The sequence below is a fragment of the Peromyscus leucopus genome, chromosome 13 (assembly GCF_004664715.2).
Source record: "Peromyscus leucopus breed LL Stock chromosome 13, UCI_PerLeu_2.1, whole genome shotgun sequence".
NCBI lineage: Eukaryota > Metazoa > Chordata > Mammalia > Rodentia > Cricetidae > Peromyscus > Peromyscus leucopus.
This window is the reverse complement of record NC_051074.1, coordinates 61,091,335-61,109,860: the sequence shown is the minus strand read 5'-3', so window position 1 is coordinate 61,109,860 and position 18,526 is coordinate 61,091,335.

Sequence of the window (18,526 nt, the reverse complement as noted above, 5' to 3'; positions counted from 1 at the left end):
AAGCACTATATTAAGAAAAATTGGTGACAGTAGAACATTGTACCTTATATTTGATTTAAGTGAAATATTTTCAGATTTCATGAGTTTAAGGTTGGTTATATTTAACATTCTTTTTATTATTTTCAGTTATGAAAGGATGTTGAATTCTGAAAAATGATTTTATGCACTTATTGAGATTATTGAGATGATTATGTGATGTTTATATATCAGATAACATTTATTAATTTGCAAATATTGAACCATTTTTGTATTTCTGGAATAAAACTGACTTGATTATGCTATATGATACTTTTAACAAATTGTTGAATTCTTGTTCTTCACCCTATTGTAGAATGAGTCTTTCTACAATATTCCTGAATTCCTGAATGTGACAAGTTTGAGATAGAGGAGTGCAGCCCAGAGATCAATGGGTGAACAGGTTTTCTAATAGGAAGTTTAAGAAAATTTAAGTTGATGGTCTTATGTGAACAAGATAGGGCAAAATGATACTGTAGATTTTTAAAGTGACATCGTACAAAATATCTCTTTTGTTATCTGGTGGTTACACACATATACACACTTTAGGATGTCTATCTTGTCATGAGATTAGGGAATATTTACAAATTTGGTCCTGGAATCCTAAACTTGAGCTTCTGGAATGCAGTGATTTCACTCCAGAGACCTTTCACCCACACAGTGTGACCCAACTCTGAAACAGTGGGTTCTGATCGATCACGACTGCCCTCACTTGTATGGAGCTGGTTTGCAAGGCCTATATTTGCATGACAGAGATTGAATAACTGGAAATTGCTCTCCTTACATTATGTGAACAAAGCCTTCCAGAGCTGCATCTGGATTGTCCTTGTTTTCCTAGTGAAAAATGCATGCCAGGAATCTACACACAGACACTCGTTAGATCCGAAGGACATGAAACTGTAGATATTTAGTCATTTCTCCTTCTCTCATGTAGCAGAGTATTCAAGACAAGCTTCTCTCCTCGTGCTAAGATGCAAGTTCCTTATTTCCAACCTTTACTGTAATGGCCAGTCTTTTAGTCTATTATGAAAGATAGAATGTAAATGTCTTATGAACATTGCTCTATTGGAAAATGCTAAACATTTATGGATTAGAGAAGTGTTCCTGTAAGTCATAGCAGTTCTGCATAGGAAAACAGTTTGCAAGTTGTGGGCCCTCTGCTAAGGCTCCTTAATCATAGATGGGAAAAAACGCAATTTTTTTCCTGATCATTTTGTCTGTATTATATTTCAATATGTACAGAAAAATCAATATGATGACACATATTTTACAAAGAAATTTTTAAATCATTGAACAAATGTAATGGATGTTCATTGATAAATGGATCAATAAAAACAATTGTAGTATTGAACAAAAACATTTAAGTTTCAAATATTGATAAATATGATACATTATTAAAAAGTTTTCTATGTTATATTGTATAAAAATACTGTCTCTATTTTAAATATTAATGTAAAAACCAGATTTTATTAGCTTTAATTGCATTTCAATATTTTTTAAATAGTGAAACTATATTTTACTCTAATATTTTTATCAGTTCTTAATCCCTTTTTAAAATTCTGAATTATATCTCTAATAAGCAAATTAAATTAGTGCAACAGTCTTTAAAGATAATAATATAATTTAAGATACTTATTTCATGATGTGAATCATTTTAATTTAGTTCTTAATTTTATCATTGTTTTAAGATGACTTCAAGCTACTTTGTATATAAATGTGATTTTCAAAACATAATTTTGTAGATGCTTTGTTTGAAAAATAGTGACAGGATTAGGTTTCCTATCTGTCTATCTGCCCACTTCAGGTTAAGCAGAATTTACCATCTGCGTTATCTTCCCACAGTGTTGACAGTTTTCCATGGGAGTGGTTGTCACAGATCACAACGGGAATACTGTTGCGACTTGATCTTTGCAACTTGAAAACTCAGGGGACTGCAAGCACTGAACTATTGATTGGTGTTCACATTCCAGTTCAACAAAAATTTTACATCATGGTAAATGCTGTACTGTGTGCATGAAAATGTTCGGGATGGGTCTCATAGATCCCCAAGCATAACACATATTGCTTATAGTCTTGACCACCCTCTTGACCTTGACAGTAAGATGCTATTGAGAATTTGAGTGATTTAAGAACAAAAGTATGTTAAAATTCATTATACCAAAAATAAGTATGTGAGTCAATTTATATATAAGTAACTTGAGTTACCCATTGCACAATGTATGTGCATATATATAATAAATATATAATATTTATAATATTATTATTAATGAGTCACACATATATGTAAAGTTATGACCTAAGTATTTATAATATTTCTCAATTAAAAACTCAACAAATAAATACCTGGCAAAATTAATTGATAAACACCACATTAATATTTATTATTATAATATAATATATAACATATATATATTTAGAGAGAGAGAATTTTAAAAGGCAACTGTAAAAGTGAGTCTCTACAGTATTTAGAAGATTCACATTAGTGTGCAACCATGACAAATATCCATTTCCACAATATTTTCAGTTTTTCAAAACTGAAAACTATTTATATTAAACAATGAGTCTGCTTTCTTTTCTTCTCCAAACCCTTCACAATCCCTTTTGTCTCCATAAATTTGTTTCATTCTAAGTATCTTATGTGACTGTAGTCAGATGGTATTTTCCCTTTTATGACTGGCTTATTTCACTTAACATTTTTGTAGTTAAATTATGTCTATATGGTATGATTTTCTGTCTTTAGTCTTAGTAATATTCTACTTCATGTATGTACCACACCTTATCTATTTATATTCCTCAAGAGAGATTTTTTACTTATACCTTTGTCTCAAGTGAATAATGCTACTGCAAAAATTTGGTTAACATACCAGTTCATACCTGTCACTTCTTCTCATGGTATATACTCACAAAACAAACTGGTGGGTAATATGAAAAGTCTACAGTCACTTTTTTCAAGGAACTGAAACACTTGTACCTCTATAGGATTGCATCAGTTTATGTCCTCACCAGCAGTCCATATGTTTCAGTTTCTCCCGAACTGTTTTAAAGAATTTTCCGTGCATATTTGAGAATAATATCACACGTGGTGCTTTGTGGGGCCCCTCGTTTTCTTGCCATTCTCAGACCGCTGTTTCTTTACTTTCCTGGGGTTTGCCATGTGTAGATGCTTATAGTTGCTGTGTTTTCTAACATTTTGTGAGTCCTACGATTCATTGCAAATGTGGTTGTTTTATTTTTGACTTGTTTGACATGTTCTGTTTCCCTGTGAGGACTGTTTTCCACCATTGCCCTGACCCTGGCTCAAGGATGTGGTGAAAGGTGCATGGATCTTCTTAGTGACCATCACTTCTATGTGATCATTTATGTTTGCTTTGCTATTTCCAGGCTTTTGAGCTTTAGCTTTTGACAGTAGTATGATGTTGTGCCTAGGTGTGACTTGAAGTTTTCTTTCTTCAGTTTCATTGAGTTATTTACATGTTCTTATTAATGCTTTCCATCAGTTTCAGCAATTCAGGGCCATTATTTACCCAATTAAATTTCCTTACTCTGAGCTTTTAACCATGAATGTTTGGAATGACTTCATATTTTTTCTGGTTCCTTAGGTCATTTTCAAAGTACATGGTTGTTTGAGCTTTCAACTTTTAAAATAGGTAGCTCCAAACCTAGAATAATGAATGGGGTATAGGCCTATTTCTTTAAATTCCCAGAGAATCAGGGCAAATAAAATAGGGAGTGGCTAATGGTGGATCATCTTGGTCGTTATTCCTTTTTGGAGGAGGGAAAGTGGCTTGTGGGAGGAAGGAAGAGAGGGGACCCATGATTGGTATGCAAAATGAATAAAAACATTCTTTATTTTATTTTCAGTATCACTGTTTTTTATAAATATTTTTATTTTATAATTAATTTAATTTTACATATCAGCCACAAATTCCCCTGTCCTTCCAACTCAGCCTTCCCTCCCAACCACCCCCCATTCTCACCTCCTCCAATGCAAGGTCACCCCTGGGGAGTCAGCCCAACCTGGTGGATTCAGTTGAGGCAGGTCCAGTCCCCTCTTCCCTGCACCAAGGCTGAGCAAAGTGTCTCAGCATAGGCCCTGGGTTCCAAAAAGCCAGCTCATGCACCAAGGACAGGTCCTGGTCCCACTGCCTGGGGCCCTCCCAAATAGTTTAACTCATCAACTCTCACTTATCCAGAAGGCCTGGTCCAGTTCCATGGGGGCTCTTAATAAAAACATTATGGCTACATCTAAAAAAAAGGACTGGAGACTGGACCGCATTACCCAATCTTTATATATACACTTCTTTTAAAAATCTTTATAGACATTTGTTAAAATAAAACAACTAGACTTAAACTAGCTTAGCTTATATGTGTATAAAATTTGTGTGGCTATTTGGAAATAAGTATATATATATATATTACTTTGTATAAGAATTTTATCTCCCAAGAATTCCCATACATATAATTTGAGTATAAGAAATATTTTGCTTGAAAAGAAATCAGAAGAAAATGTATCTTTCCTCAATAGCACATATTTTATATGTTACCAAAAAAGGAAGGCAATTATGTATTTCATGCTCCATGTAGATAATGGACAATTATAAAGCATCCTATGCAATTTATAACTTGTGACCCTTGTATGTGGTACTGGAGAGTGAACTCAGCACCATGTGTGGCTAAATCTACACTGAGCTACATTCGAGCCCAGAACATATTGAAATATGTAAATTTACTAACATCATATAGAAACTATTTAAGTGATTTTCCATCCATTGTAAATGGAGTTTAGATATATTTTATTTTATTAAGTGACTTTGATTTTTTACTGATTGTAAAAGTGATCATTCATGTAGTTTTAGTGTCTAAAATACATAAGAAATAATAAAAATACCTATGAATTCAAAGCTTCTATTCTGCTAATTATTCTATGATCATTTTTCTTCTTATGTTTACTTGTACAGAAATATACAAAACATTTATATATTCAGGGGTTTTGTTTAAAATGGCACAGTAAAAGGAACATTTGATATCTTGTTTTATTTTCTATTGATTTAAAAATGAAATTGAACTGTTAATTCATATAAGCAACACTATCTGTAATGGCTGACTCATTTCCTATTAGTGATAGCATGTTTGATGATGGATTTCAACACTTTCTAAATGTTAGATGTGAAGATTTTCCATATATATTTCCCATTGCACATCATGAAAACTATTATTTGTGGCTTTTTTCCTCATACAACCATGTAAAAATACACAAATGTAAAATAAGTTATATATAATATTGATTCATTGATATAACAGAAGTTTCAATATGGAAACTCATCTTTTAATAAGTAGTTTTTGTTAATTTTTCTTTTTTAATGAAGGTCGGGACCCAAAAAACTTTCAGAAAACATGGATCTATTGGGTACTCATAGTTCTTCAGATGTTTTAGTCCATGACAATTTATTTGATCTATACTTAAGGGTTTGTGATGAGGCAGAGAATCATAGTGAAGAAGAAAGGCACACACACACACACACACACACACACACACACACACACACACAGAATATTTATTTTAGAATATTCTAAAGCCACGACATTATGAATCTTTCAATAGGTTGTTTTCTTGATGAAATTGGAGCCTTTGTGATCCAATATGTTCCCTAATATCAGACCTAGCATTGTGAGAATTAAGCTTCCAATTCTTTTGTAAATTCCATATTCACATCATTATATAATCATAAAGTAAATGTACTTAGTATTCCAGGAGTAATTTTGATTATTTAATTTTGATATCTCAGTCCTTGACAATGCTTGTTTTTTAGTTTCTAACTTCATTTTCATGTCACATCATTTTTACAGCCTTAAAATTGATGTTTAGATTTTTCACAGAGTAAAATATGCTTTTATGCAAAATTATAGACATTCAATTCTAATAATTATTCAGTTTTTTATTACTTGCACAGTCCTATGTGGGTTACTCTAAAATATGCTAAAATAATTGGTTAGATACTGAGATATGATTTATGTTAACTGGGAAATATAGCCTAAAAAATCTTAAAAACAAGTACCAAAATATCTACATTATCTAAGTAACTAATTCAGATTAATGCCACTTCAGTTGGAAATGGACACCTCTCATGTCAAACTCCCAGGTAGGAAACATAAAAATTGCCTTAAGAAAATTAAACTTTAGCCAGGCAGTTGTGGAGCACACCTTTAATCCCAGCACTCAGGAGGCAGAAGCAGGCAGATCTCTGTGAGTTCAAGGTCAGCCTGGTCTAAAGAGCGAGTTCCAGAATAGGCTCCAAAGCTACGAATAGGCTCCAAAGCTACACAGAGAAATCCTGTCTCGAAAAAACAAACAAACAAACAAACAAACAAACAAAAAGAAAGTAAAATAAACTGTAAACAATCAATCTGTTAACTGTCTCCATTACTATTAAATATAGTGCTTGAAATCTTCGCTAGAGTAATAAGACAATTGAAGGTAATCAAACAGACCCAAACAGGAAGGACAGAAGTCAAAGTATCTCTACTTGTAGAGGATATGATTTCATGCATCCATGACTCTAAAATTCCTACAGCCAATAAACACTTTCAGAAAAGTAACAGGATACAAAATAAATACACAAAAATCAGTAGCCTTCCTGCATGCAACTAACAAAAGGACAAAGACAAAAATCTGTGAAAAACCTTTCAGAACAGCTTCTAAAAATACAGCTTGGGGTAACTCTAACCAAGCAAGGATAAGATTTGTATGTTAAAAACTTTAAAACACTGAAGAAGAAAATTGGAGAAGGAAGCAGAAAATGGAACGACCTTCCACCCTCATGGATCAGAAGGATTAAAGTAGGAACAATGGCCATCCTACCCAAAACAATCCACAGATTCAGTGCAAGCTACAGCACAATTATAACACAATACTTCAAAGAATGTGGCAGGATAATTTTCAGCTTCAGATGGAAACACACACACACACACACACACACACACACACACACACCAAGATAGCTAAAACAATCCTGAGTATTAAAAGAACTCCTGGAAGTATCACTATCAATGACCCCAAACTGTACATGGTATTAGCACAAAAATAGACATAGTGATCAATAACATTGAAGACCCAGACAAAAATACATATAATAATGTATACCTGTTTATTTTTAATAAAGAAACCAGAAATACACACTGGACAAAAAGATAGCATCTTCAAAATGATGCTGTTCAAAATGAATGACTGTATGTAGAAGAATGCAAATAGAACCATGCTTATCATCCTGTGTAAAACTCTACTCCAAATGTACCAAAGACCTCAACGTAAGGCAAGAAATAATCAATAGAAAGAAAGCAAGGAATAGCTTTGAATTCACTGACACAAGAAAGGACTTTGTAAACAGAACACAAATAGCACAGGCACTAAGAACAACAATTGATAAATGGGACTCCATGAAATTGCATGACAAGAGACACCATCATTCTGTAAAACAGCAAGTTATAGAATGAACAGAAAAGTTTTACCAACTACACATCTGGTAAAAGGCTAATATCTAAACTATATAAAGAACTTTAAAAGAAACTAAACATCAAGGAAACAACCTAATTAAAAATGGGGTATAGATCTAAACAGAGAATTTCAAAGGAGTAAACCAAAGTGTCTGAGAAGCACAGAAAGACATGTTCAACTTTCCTAGACATCATAGAGATGCAAATCAAAACTACTTTGATATTTCATCTTCCAACAATCAGATTGGCCAAGATCAATAAACAATTGACATTTGGTGAGGATGTGGAGTAAAGAGAACACTCATCCACTTCAAATTTGTACAACTACTATCAAATTCAGTATGATAGTTCCTCAGAAATATGTTAACCTCAATATACAGCTATACCAGTCCTGAGCATATACCCAAAGGATACTGCATCCTATTACAGAGACATATGCTCAACTATGTTACATGTGATCTATTCATAATAGCCAGAAACTGAAAACAGTCTACATACATATAAACAGATGAACTGATGAAGAAACTATGACACATTTACACAAAGGAATATTAGTCAGCAATTAAAAATGCAGCCATGAATTTCACAAGTAATGGATAAAACTAGAAAAAAAAAAATCTTGAGTGAGGAAACCCAGACCAACAGAGGCAAATATTGTAGGTATTTGCTTATAGGCGGATGTTAACTGTTAATATCTTTGATAAGCAAGCTGCAATCTGTATAATTACAGAGATTAAGTACAATGCAAGGAACTTTGAAGGAAGTGGGTATCTCTAGGAAGGGGAAACAGAATAGATAATAATGGATGGAGTGAGGGGTATGGACTCAAATTGGAGGAACAAATGGGAAGTGGGTGGGAAGAGGTAAGCCAGGCGGGGGATATGGGAAGGGACAGCTAAAACAAAGGGCCATTTGAAGGACTGTATAGAAACCTAAATACAGTAGAAGCTGTCTAAAACCATACATATACGAAGAATATTTAAAAGAAATCACCAGGTAACAGGGTATAAGGAACTCCAACTGGAGTTATCACCAATTAAAGCTTCTGATAGTGGGAATGGGCTACATGTAACAGGATTGTTACCTGAATGGGTCCCACAGGAACCCCCAAACAACCGAGGCTATTGCTGACAGCTGTTGGTTGAACTACACAAACTGATACTAAGGCCTGATTGCTGAAAACAATACCTACATAACTTATCAAACGTGGAGAAATTGAGCTGGTTCCTACACAGAGCCTTCACTCTTGTGGACTAGTAGTGTTCATGGTACTTGAAGGTACTCTGCACCTTACCAAGGAGAAAGATAAGCTGCAACACAGCTATAAACTTATCAAGATACAACAATGACCTGTCTGCAAGATGAACTGATACAATAGTCACACTAAGTTTGTGGGGGTACCTAACAAATTTCTGATTGGCTTTAAGGACCATTTCATTAGATAGAAGGATGCCTGACACTGTTCAGTTGGCCAAGAACCTGAGGCCAAAGACCTAGTGGAATACCAAATACTACTGTTCTGTTAAAAGAATGTAGCAAAAATGACTCCTAACAACACTCTGATATAGGTAACTGTCTTACTCAGCCATCATCAGCAAAGCTCTGTAATTCAGAATATAGGAACAAATAAAAAGCCTCTCAGAAAAACAATGTGCAGAGAATGAGAGAACTTAGAATACTCAGTCCTAAATGGGATGTCTCCATCAAATTCCTCTCCTTAAGCACAGGGAACCTTGTGGAAGATGATATAGAAAGAGTGTAAGCAGTGTACCAGGTTTTTTTTCCTTTGGGCCACCAACCAGCTCACATATCATGACACAGAAACTTATTAGTTTTAAATGCTCTGCCTAGCTTAGACATGTTTCTGGTTAGCTCTTTTAACTTACATTAACCTGCTTTATATACCTTTACCTTGGAGCTTTTCACCTTTCTTACTTCTGTTTATCTTACTTTTTCTGGTTGTCTATATCTGTGTGCCTGGCAGCTGCCTGGCTTTTGGCCACAGATGTCTCCCTCATTCTTTCCTCTCTTCTTCTCTCATTCCTCTATAGGATTAGATTTCTCCTTCTATTTATTCTCACTCTCCCTGACAGCTCTGCCTATCCTTTCTCTGCCTAGCTACTGGCCATTCAGCTCTTTATTAGGTCAATCATGTGGCTTAGGCCAGCAAGGTGAAACAAATGCAACACATCTTCATATAATTAAACACACATTCTCACATCATTAAACAAATGCAGCATAAGAAAAGTAACACACCTTTACAGTTAAAGTAATATTCCACAATATAAACAAGTGTCCCACATCTTTACATAGTTAAATATTCCACAACAAAGAAGCAGCAGCATGGAGGATACCAGAGGAAATAAGGTTTTCTAAATCTAGAAAAGGAGCAATAAACTCACGAACTCATAGAGAATTTATGGGACCTGTACTGATTTAGCCCTGATGTGATCCCAGCCTTGAAAGAAGTAGACACAAACTCACATCACTGACCTAAGGCCTATCTCCAATTGATAACTGCTCATGAATGAAAAAAATCAACTTTCTCCAGTGGAGTCTCATTAGGCATACAAACCACTCTGAAGGCTAGCCCCCATCTCCAGCAGTAGATGGCCAACACAAGACAAATTCAGTGGCATTGTTAGTGGTTCATTGTTTCATAATGTTCAAACACGGATTTATTTGTGTGTGTGTGTGTGTGTGTGTGTGTGTGTGTGTGTGTGTGTGTGTTTTAATTCATTTTTATTTTTTTTAGTTTTTTTTCTCTCTTACAGATTCTTTACATATTTGTTTTGGCTTCTGTTTTTGTCCATTTATAGGATCACTGTGTTTGTGAATGTCTGTGTCTCTGCGTCTATATATGTTTCCTGTGCTTTTCCTTTGGCTCTTTTCCTTCTAATTTTTTTGTTTAATTAATATTTTTTTGTTTTACCTTACTTGATTATATTACATTTCAATTAATATCCTTTATTAATATTCTTTAGATACCTGTTTGTTTTCTAAGTAGAGACAGAAGGGGGTGGCTTTGGATGGGAGTGGAGATGGGGAGAATCATAGTTGAGTTGGGAAGGGGAATCATAATCAGAATATATTACACGAAAAAATTATTTTTAATAAAAAAAACCTTTAAGATTATCAGTGCACTGAAGAACAAAATAAATCATTCTTTTGAGCCTGAATTGAGAACTGACATAAATTCTGGAAGTTTTAGAGACACTTATTAAATACATTGTGATAGTTTCATTCTTTCTCTTCCCAAATACAAGCCGATAAAAACAAAACTATAAACCAAACAAGTCAAAGCACATATCAAAATCATCTGGAAGCTAACAGAGATAAACATGACAATAACTGACAAGAATGTATTTTGTATGTGATCAACAGCTTAGATTGAGCAGGTGAAACACCAGAGAATTGGTAAGAGAATCATGCATTCAGTCACAGATTTATAACTTTAAAAATATAAAATACAATCATTAAAAGACAGAAATAATCATTCCCCAAAAGAATAAAACACATCTATCCATTCACATTAGAGTGAATTAGTAAATAATAGAATATTTATACAATAGATTAACCTACAGAAGTGAACATGAACCAAATACAAATATCTAACTGAGGTGTTGTAAGAAAATTGACCTTGAAGGGAGTGGCACTATTAGGAGGTGTTGTTGTGGCCTTGTTGGAGGAAGTGTGTCACTGTGGGGACAGGCTTTGAGATCTCTTTTGTTTAAGCTTCTTTCTGTGACTTTCAGTCTACTTCCTGTTGCTTGCAAAATATAGCAATCTCAGCTGCAGCACCATGTCTTCCTGTAAGCTGCCATGCTCCCTGTCATGATCACAATGGACTGAACCTCTGAAATTGTAAGCAAGTCACCTTCATTAAAATGTTTTCTTTATAAGAATTGCTGTGTCCTGGTGTCTCCTCACAGCAATGAAAACCTCAACTAAGACACCAAAAGCAGGAGTTAAATCTCACAGGGGCATCACAAGCATGCCATCTCACAGCAATTTGCATTGCATGATGGTACCTATGTGGGCTTGGAACAGGTAATCCATAATACCAGCAATGAGGACAGTGGCTATTTTAAAGAGTTTTTCTTCCAAAAGATCATAATAGATCACTAATTTTCTAAAAATCATTAATCCTTGTTTGACTGAAGGTTGCCTGTGTCATTACTGTAAGTGGAGAGGAGTCATGTGCTGATGGAGTTCTACGTACTTGTAACTCGATGTTTCTGTGTTACAAGTCAATTTTACAAATAAAGTGAGAAAGGCAAAGAAGAGAAACACACACACACACACATACATACACACACACACACACACACACTCAGACACACACACACACACACTCAGACAAAACACCTCCCTCTCCAAACACACAATGAGCAACACCAATTAAAGCAACAAATACATTCTATGAAGACAATGTTCTAAACATTTGTGGTCATCCATAAAGACGTCTGGTGATCTTGAATTCTAGAGTATTTCAGGAAAAAAGATGGTGAGAACATCCACCTATTGGCTATAATTGAGAAATGGAAGAACATGCTAGCTCCAGGAACTGAACTGGGAGATTTTCAGATGTCATAGACCTTTTCTTTGGATATCATAAATGACAGTCAATAGATGGAGTTTGCTTTTGACTTCACTGATAAACTATGTCAATCTGTAACCATAGAAAATTTATTCTTGCACTGAGATAATCTGTGACAATAAACACAGTGACATTTCTGTACATTTTTATTTCATCAACTATATTTTAATTTTCTTGTCACCTTTCCACAATGTGTATCATTCATGTATTTTGATGCCTTCATATTTTACATAAAAATGAAGTGCCATGCTTCATATCATCCCTATTGAACATTCAGGTTTATTGAAAGTAGTACAGTGTCATATTTAGTTTTCAGGATTGTAAAACATGATTGTTAACTTTTGACAGGCCAGAATTTTAGGAGGGAAATTGTCTGGCTTTAAATAACTAATTAAATTAACATGTGCATCTTTCAACATACATTTTAAGAATATGTCCATCAGCAGGTCTATTTCCCTCCACTTGTTCAACTTGCTCGTGAAATGTAAATTGGGATTTTGGAATTGGTTGATGACTCTAGTCTGTTTCTAGGGTCTTGTGCCAATGCTTGACTGTGAAGTTTTAACCATCTGTGTCTTTTGTCTATACATATAGAATCTAGTTAGTGATTATTCTGATAACCTCTTTATATGAAAAACCAAGTTTTGAGTCATTTTTAACTCCAGCATTTCTTACTATTGACCACATAAAGACAACAATTGTGTCAATTAATTTCTCCAAAATGTTTGACTGTATTTTCAATCCATTATTACTGAAAACATACTTACATTAGTAACAAACTCTCTAGAGTTTATGAGCATACACTTTTCCTCTACCACTGTCACCGTGACACAGCCACATACACAATTTAGGCAGCAACAGTGTAAATCTGTTGAGATATCCTCAAGGAATCCTCACCAGCAGAAAATAACCCTTTATGTTCTTTAATGAGATGTTTGGGAGAGAGCATAATTTGTGTCCTCAATTTCTTTCTAATTATAATCATCTGAAATTCCAATAGCCTAAAGCAATATTTTTGATATTTTATATATGTAGTAAATAACTAAGACACACAAGAAATTGAATTTTTATATAGAATTTGCAATCAGCTGTAGTAAGGCACTTCACGTTATACTCTAGACTGGTGCTCTGGAGGATTGGAACACTGGAAGCCCAACACAAGAGAACTGTGACTGGAGCACTATTCTTTCTGACATATTATCTCAGCATCAAGGACAAATTTTGATCAATTATACTCTTCTATTAAACAACAACAACAACAACAAAAACAAACACTTTCTTCAGGGATGTTCTTTTTCCCAAGTGAAAAGCTCAGTGCTCGGTGTTTCACCGCAGAAAGTGAGACTAGTGTTTACGCAGAACTAACTTCTACCCCTGCCAGTGCTCTTTCCTTCCTTGTACGGAGAGTGTGATTGAAGTAGGTACAATGTGATTCTCTGAGAGCTTCTTCAGAAGCTGTCCGTGAATGAACTGGTTTTTTGCTTTGATTGTCTGAATTGTGTTTGACTGCTTGCTTCATTTATGTGGAAGGAATAAGACCCTTACTGTGGCATTGTCCCAAGCTCCAAAGTGTAACGAAGAGAACTTTTTGCAAAGGATTAAGTTGAGATTATCTTCAAATATAGTAAATGAAGTAATTGGAAATATCCCTTTTATGGAAACATATCCCTTATATGTGAGAGAAACTGACAAGGGCATTGCTAACTAGCAAAATAGCTGATTTGTCAGAGACCCTGGTAAATTCTTAGTTTACCTAGTTCAGTCCAGAGGGCAGCGCAATGAGAAAGTTTCTCCTTTTTCCCAGAGGCTCATCAGACAACTTTTCTGAATTTTTCATCCAGTACACCAAAAGCCAACATTCAAGACAGAGTCATTTGTTTTCATAGAATTAGAAACAGAATAAAAAAATACAGAAATAAAATGACTTTGACAGACTCAAGAGGCAGTGCTTATTTGTGCTTTTTGTGTGTGTATATGTGTGGTTTGTGTGTGTTTGTGTGGTGTGTATGTATGTGTGTGTGTGTGTGTGGTATGAGTGTGTGTGTGTGTATGTGTGTGTGTGTGTGTGTGTGTGTGTGTGTGTGTGTGTGTGTGTTTGGTGATAATCCAGGAAGTAACTTTCAGAGTCCATGTTTTTCTCTAGAGCCTTCCCTTGGCCTTCTAAATGAGATTATGGAAATGGGACATGAGAGCATTCTGATGCAGGTGAGCCAAAGTCAAGAAATTAATATCTTAGCCATCCAGGCAGTGTCAGGCATGGGCTCCCACTGAAAGGGTGAGTTTCAAGTTAAATCAAATGGTGGCTCCCATAAGTTCTGTACACCATTATTTGAAAATATCTTCCAAACAGAACAGATTGTAGGATTGTATGGCTAGATCTACATGTGTCTGCACCAGGTTCACTGTGTATATGTTATGGTTGTTCACTCATTTTGTGGGGTTTCTAACAGTGGGAATGGGTATACCTCTGACTTTTTTGCTTGCTCTTAGGGTTCTATTCCTTCTGTTGGGTTGCCTTGTTCAGCCTTGATATGAGGGCTTTTGCCTTATCTAATTGTCTCTTGTTTTGTTCTATTCTGTCTTCTCTTGGAGGCCTTCTAGTTTCTGAAGAGGAAACTCGAGGGGAGTGGAATTGAGGTAGAAGGAAAGTGGAGAGGAGCTGTGGGATTGGAGGGAGGGTAAACTGTGGTCGGGATGTATTGTATGAAAGAAGAATCTATTTTAAATAAAGAAGAAGAAGAGGAAGAGAGGAGGAGGAGAAGAAGAAGAAAAGGAAGGAAAAGAAGAAAAAGAGGGGAAGGAAAAGAAAAAGAACAAGCACTAATATATAGAATAATATAAAATAAAAAATAGTTAACAATTGTGCTGGTTTGAAAGAAAATGGCCCCAAAGGGACTGGTAATATTAGTAGGTGTGGCCTTATTGGACATGTGTGGTCTTGTGGGAGGAAGTGTGTCACTGAGAGAGTGGGCTTTAACATCTTTTTTTCTCAAGATTCACTCAATTTGACAGTCGGGTGACTTCCTGTTGCCTGCAAGATGTAGCCAACATCATGTCTTCCCACACACTATGTTCCCTGTCATGATGATAATGGACTGGACCTTTGAAACTGTAAGCTATCACCTCAATTAAATGTTTTCTTTATAAGAGTTGCTGTGACCATGGTGTCTTTTCACATCAATAAAAACCCAGACTGAGACAGAAGTTGTTGCCAGGGACTGGGGGATTGCCATGATAAGCCTGAGCATGTTTTTGTTTAGAGTAATAGGGACTTTGGTACTTTGGGTTAGGAAAGCAGTGGGATGCTTTAAGTGCTGCTTAATGGGCCATATTAGTAGGAGCATGGAAGACAATGGTACTGATAATGATTTGAAATGTTGGGAGCTGACTCAAGAGATTTCAGAGAAGAACTTTAGTATGATGCCTAGAAATCATTCTGGTGATATTTTGGTGAAGAAACTGGTTGCCGTTTACCCTTGTCCAAAGAGTCTGTCTGATTCTAAAGCAAAGACTTTAGATTAATTCCATTGGCATAAGAAATCTCAAAAAGCCTAGTATAGACTCTGTCATGTGGATATTGATGGTAACTCTAATGAAGATTTAGTGAAAAGGAACAAGGTGAGCAGGGTAAATTACAAAATGTAAATTTTGAGGAGAAAAAGAGCACCAGGAATTGGAATGGACTAAATCTATGTTCAAGGAGATAAACAGTTTGAGAAATAGAATTTATGGAGTGGTGATTTCAGGGCAAGATCCCACCCAGCTAAGAATAACTAAAGAAAAGCTTAGAGTTGGGTTTGGAGGGGCACACCTTTAATTTGCCCACTGGAAAGGCAGAGGCTGGCATATCTCTGAGTTTGAGGCCAGTCTGGTCAACAGATCCAGTTTCAGGACAGCCAAGCTTAGGCAGTGAAGTTCCGAAAGCTGGTGAAGATACAGCTGAATGAGGGAGCCATGGTCTAGCCCCAGTAAGCAGCAGAACTTGGTAGCTTTTACCACATGGTTCTGGATTTAGAATCAAAGATAGAAAAAAGGAATTATGGAATAAAGTTGCTGAGTCCAGGCATGTGTCAGGGGTGCCCCTGAATGGAAGCCTAGGAGAGTAGAGAGGCCATTGCATGAAGCTTTGAAGTTGATGCCTGGATTGCCTTGGAGAAACCAATATGTTAGAGATGCCAGAGTCATGAGATGTCTGCCAAGGAGAGCTGCTAACAGTGAGTGAAACCATCATAAGAGAAAGAAGTATGTTTCATTAAACAAAACTGAATGAAGTTGGAGACCTGAAGAGCATTTTGATATCAAACATGAAGATGCAGAGTTTGGAGTTTGCCCAGCTGATTTTCAGTATTGCATTGGTGAAATATTTCTGCACTATGCTCCTTTTCCTGTGTTTTGGAATGGTAATGTATATCCTGTGCCACTATATGTTGGAAGTATGTGATCTACGTTTTGTTTTTTGTTTTTTACAAGAGGAGTTACAGTTAAGAGGCTGCCATGTATTTTTGCATCTCAAAAGAGACTTTGGAGTTTGAACTTTGAAGCTAATGGAGACTGTTATAGACTATGGGGACTTTTGAAGTTGGGCTGAATGCATATTTTCATTATGATTTGGCTACAAGCATTTGGGGGCCAGGAAGTGAAATGTGGAAGTTTGAAATTGAATAGCCCCCAAAGGGAGTAGCACTGTTAGGAGGTGTGGCCTTGTTGGAGTAGGTTTGGTCTTGTTGAAGGAAGTGTGTCACTGTGGAAGTGAGCATTGAGGTCTCTTTTCTCAGGCTTCACTCAATGTGACAGTCAGTCAACTTCCTGTTGCTTGCAAGATGTATCCAGCACTACATCTTCCTGCATGCCACCATCTCCCTGTCATGGTGATAATGGACTGAACCTCTGAAACTGTAAGCCATCATCTCATTTAAAAAATTAAATATTCCCTTTGTAAGAATTGTCATTGCCTCTTCACAGCAGTAAAAACCCAATTTAAGACAATACCTTAAAATGTACATTATATTTCCTGCTGTTTCTCACACCTCAAATATTTTTTAGCAAGCTAACTTATCTGTGTTAAAAATTCACTTTCCATAGCTGTCTGGTGTAATTTTAAATGACCATTGGTAAACAACTGCTTTTGTGTGGGAGAAGAGTGTTTTCCTGGTGAATCTTTTTTCTGAAGCTTTTTAGAACACCTGCTAACAGAGACTGAAGGGGATGGGCAGGGAGAAAAATAAGAACTGTTGAAACATTGCCTTAAATATTTGGAAGGGAGACTTTAAACTCCTGGGACCAGTTTACTTCCAATATTTAGCTGTAGGAATGATGTCAAATCATTTCTCTTTTGGTTTTGCATTCCCGTCCATCAAACTTAGAGTTTATAAATATTTGTAGAGAATTAAGAACACTTTTTCACTCATTATTATTTTTAAATTCATTTGGAAAGCATGAGCAAAGGTCACAGATGAATATGTACACAAACATGTTGTCAACCTTTTTCTATAAGAGTCTTAATGGTTCTACACATAAGAGTTCTGGATAATTGTCTCTTACCCAGAAGTACAGTGCTCAAACAGTCATCTAGGTGTACCTGATATCCAGGCCATGCCTCCCTGAGGAGAGATTGGCAGTTGATGGCTGCTGGAGGGAGGAACATCTGTTTTTGAGACAGTTCCACTGGCTGGTTCCCCTTATCCATTGATGACTCTGAACCCTCTCATATATCGGTAGCAATAACTGGACATGGTGGGTTCTAAAAAAATGTGAAGTTGGGTGGGTGTGCATATTACTGGTATACAAGGAGAGTTAGAGATGAGATGTGGGAGACAGGTATGATGGTATTTAATGGTATACATGTATGAAATTCTTTTTCCCCATTTTTGAAAATAAATTCTTTTATCATACAATATACCCTTATTATAGTTTCCCCTCCCTCTCCTCCTCCTCCTCCCAGATCCTCCCTACCTACCTCCCACCCTGATCCACTCCCTTTCTGTCTCTTGTTACAAAGTAATATGGTTCTAAGAGATAACAACAAAACACAACAAAATAAAACATGATAAATGGAACACATCACATGGGAATTGATTGAACAAGGCAACACAACAGAAGGAAATGAACACTAGAGACGCCCTATGATCAGAGATACTCTTGATCACACAATCTGGACTCCCATAAAAAAATACTAGACTGAAAGCTACAGTACATACGCAGAGGACAGGGTGCAGACCTGTGCAGGCCCTGTGCTTGCTTCTTCAGTCTCTGTGAGTTCACATGAGCTCTGCTCAATTGATTTAGAGGGCCCTGTTCTCCTGGTGTTCTCCATCTCCCCTGGCTCTTATACTCTTTCGACCTCTTCTTCCAAGGGGTTCTTTGAGCTTAAAAATAACAAAAAATACAAACAAGTAAATATTTGAAAATATGCCATCCACA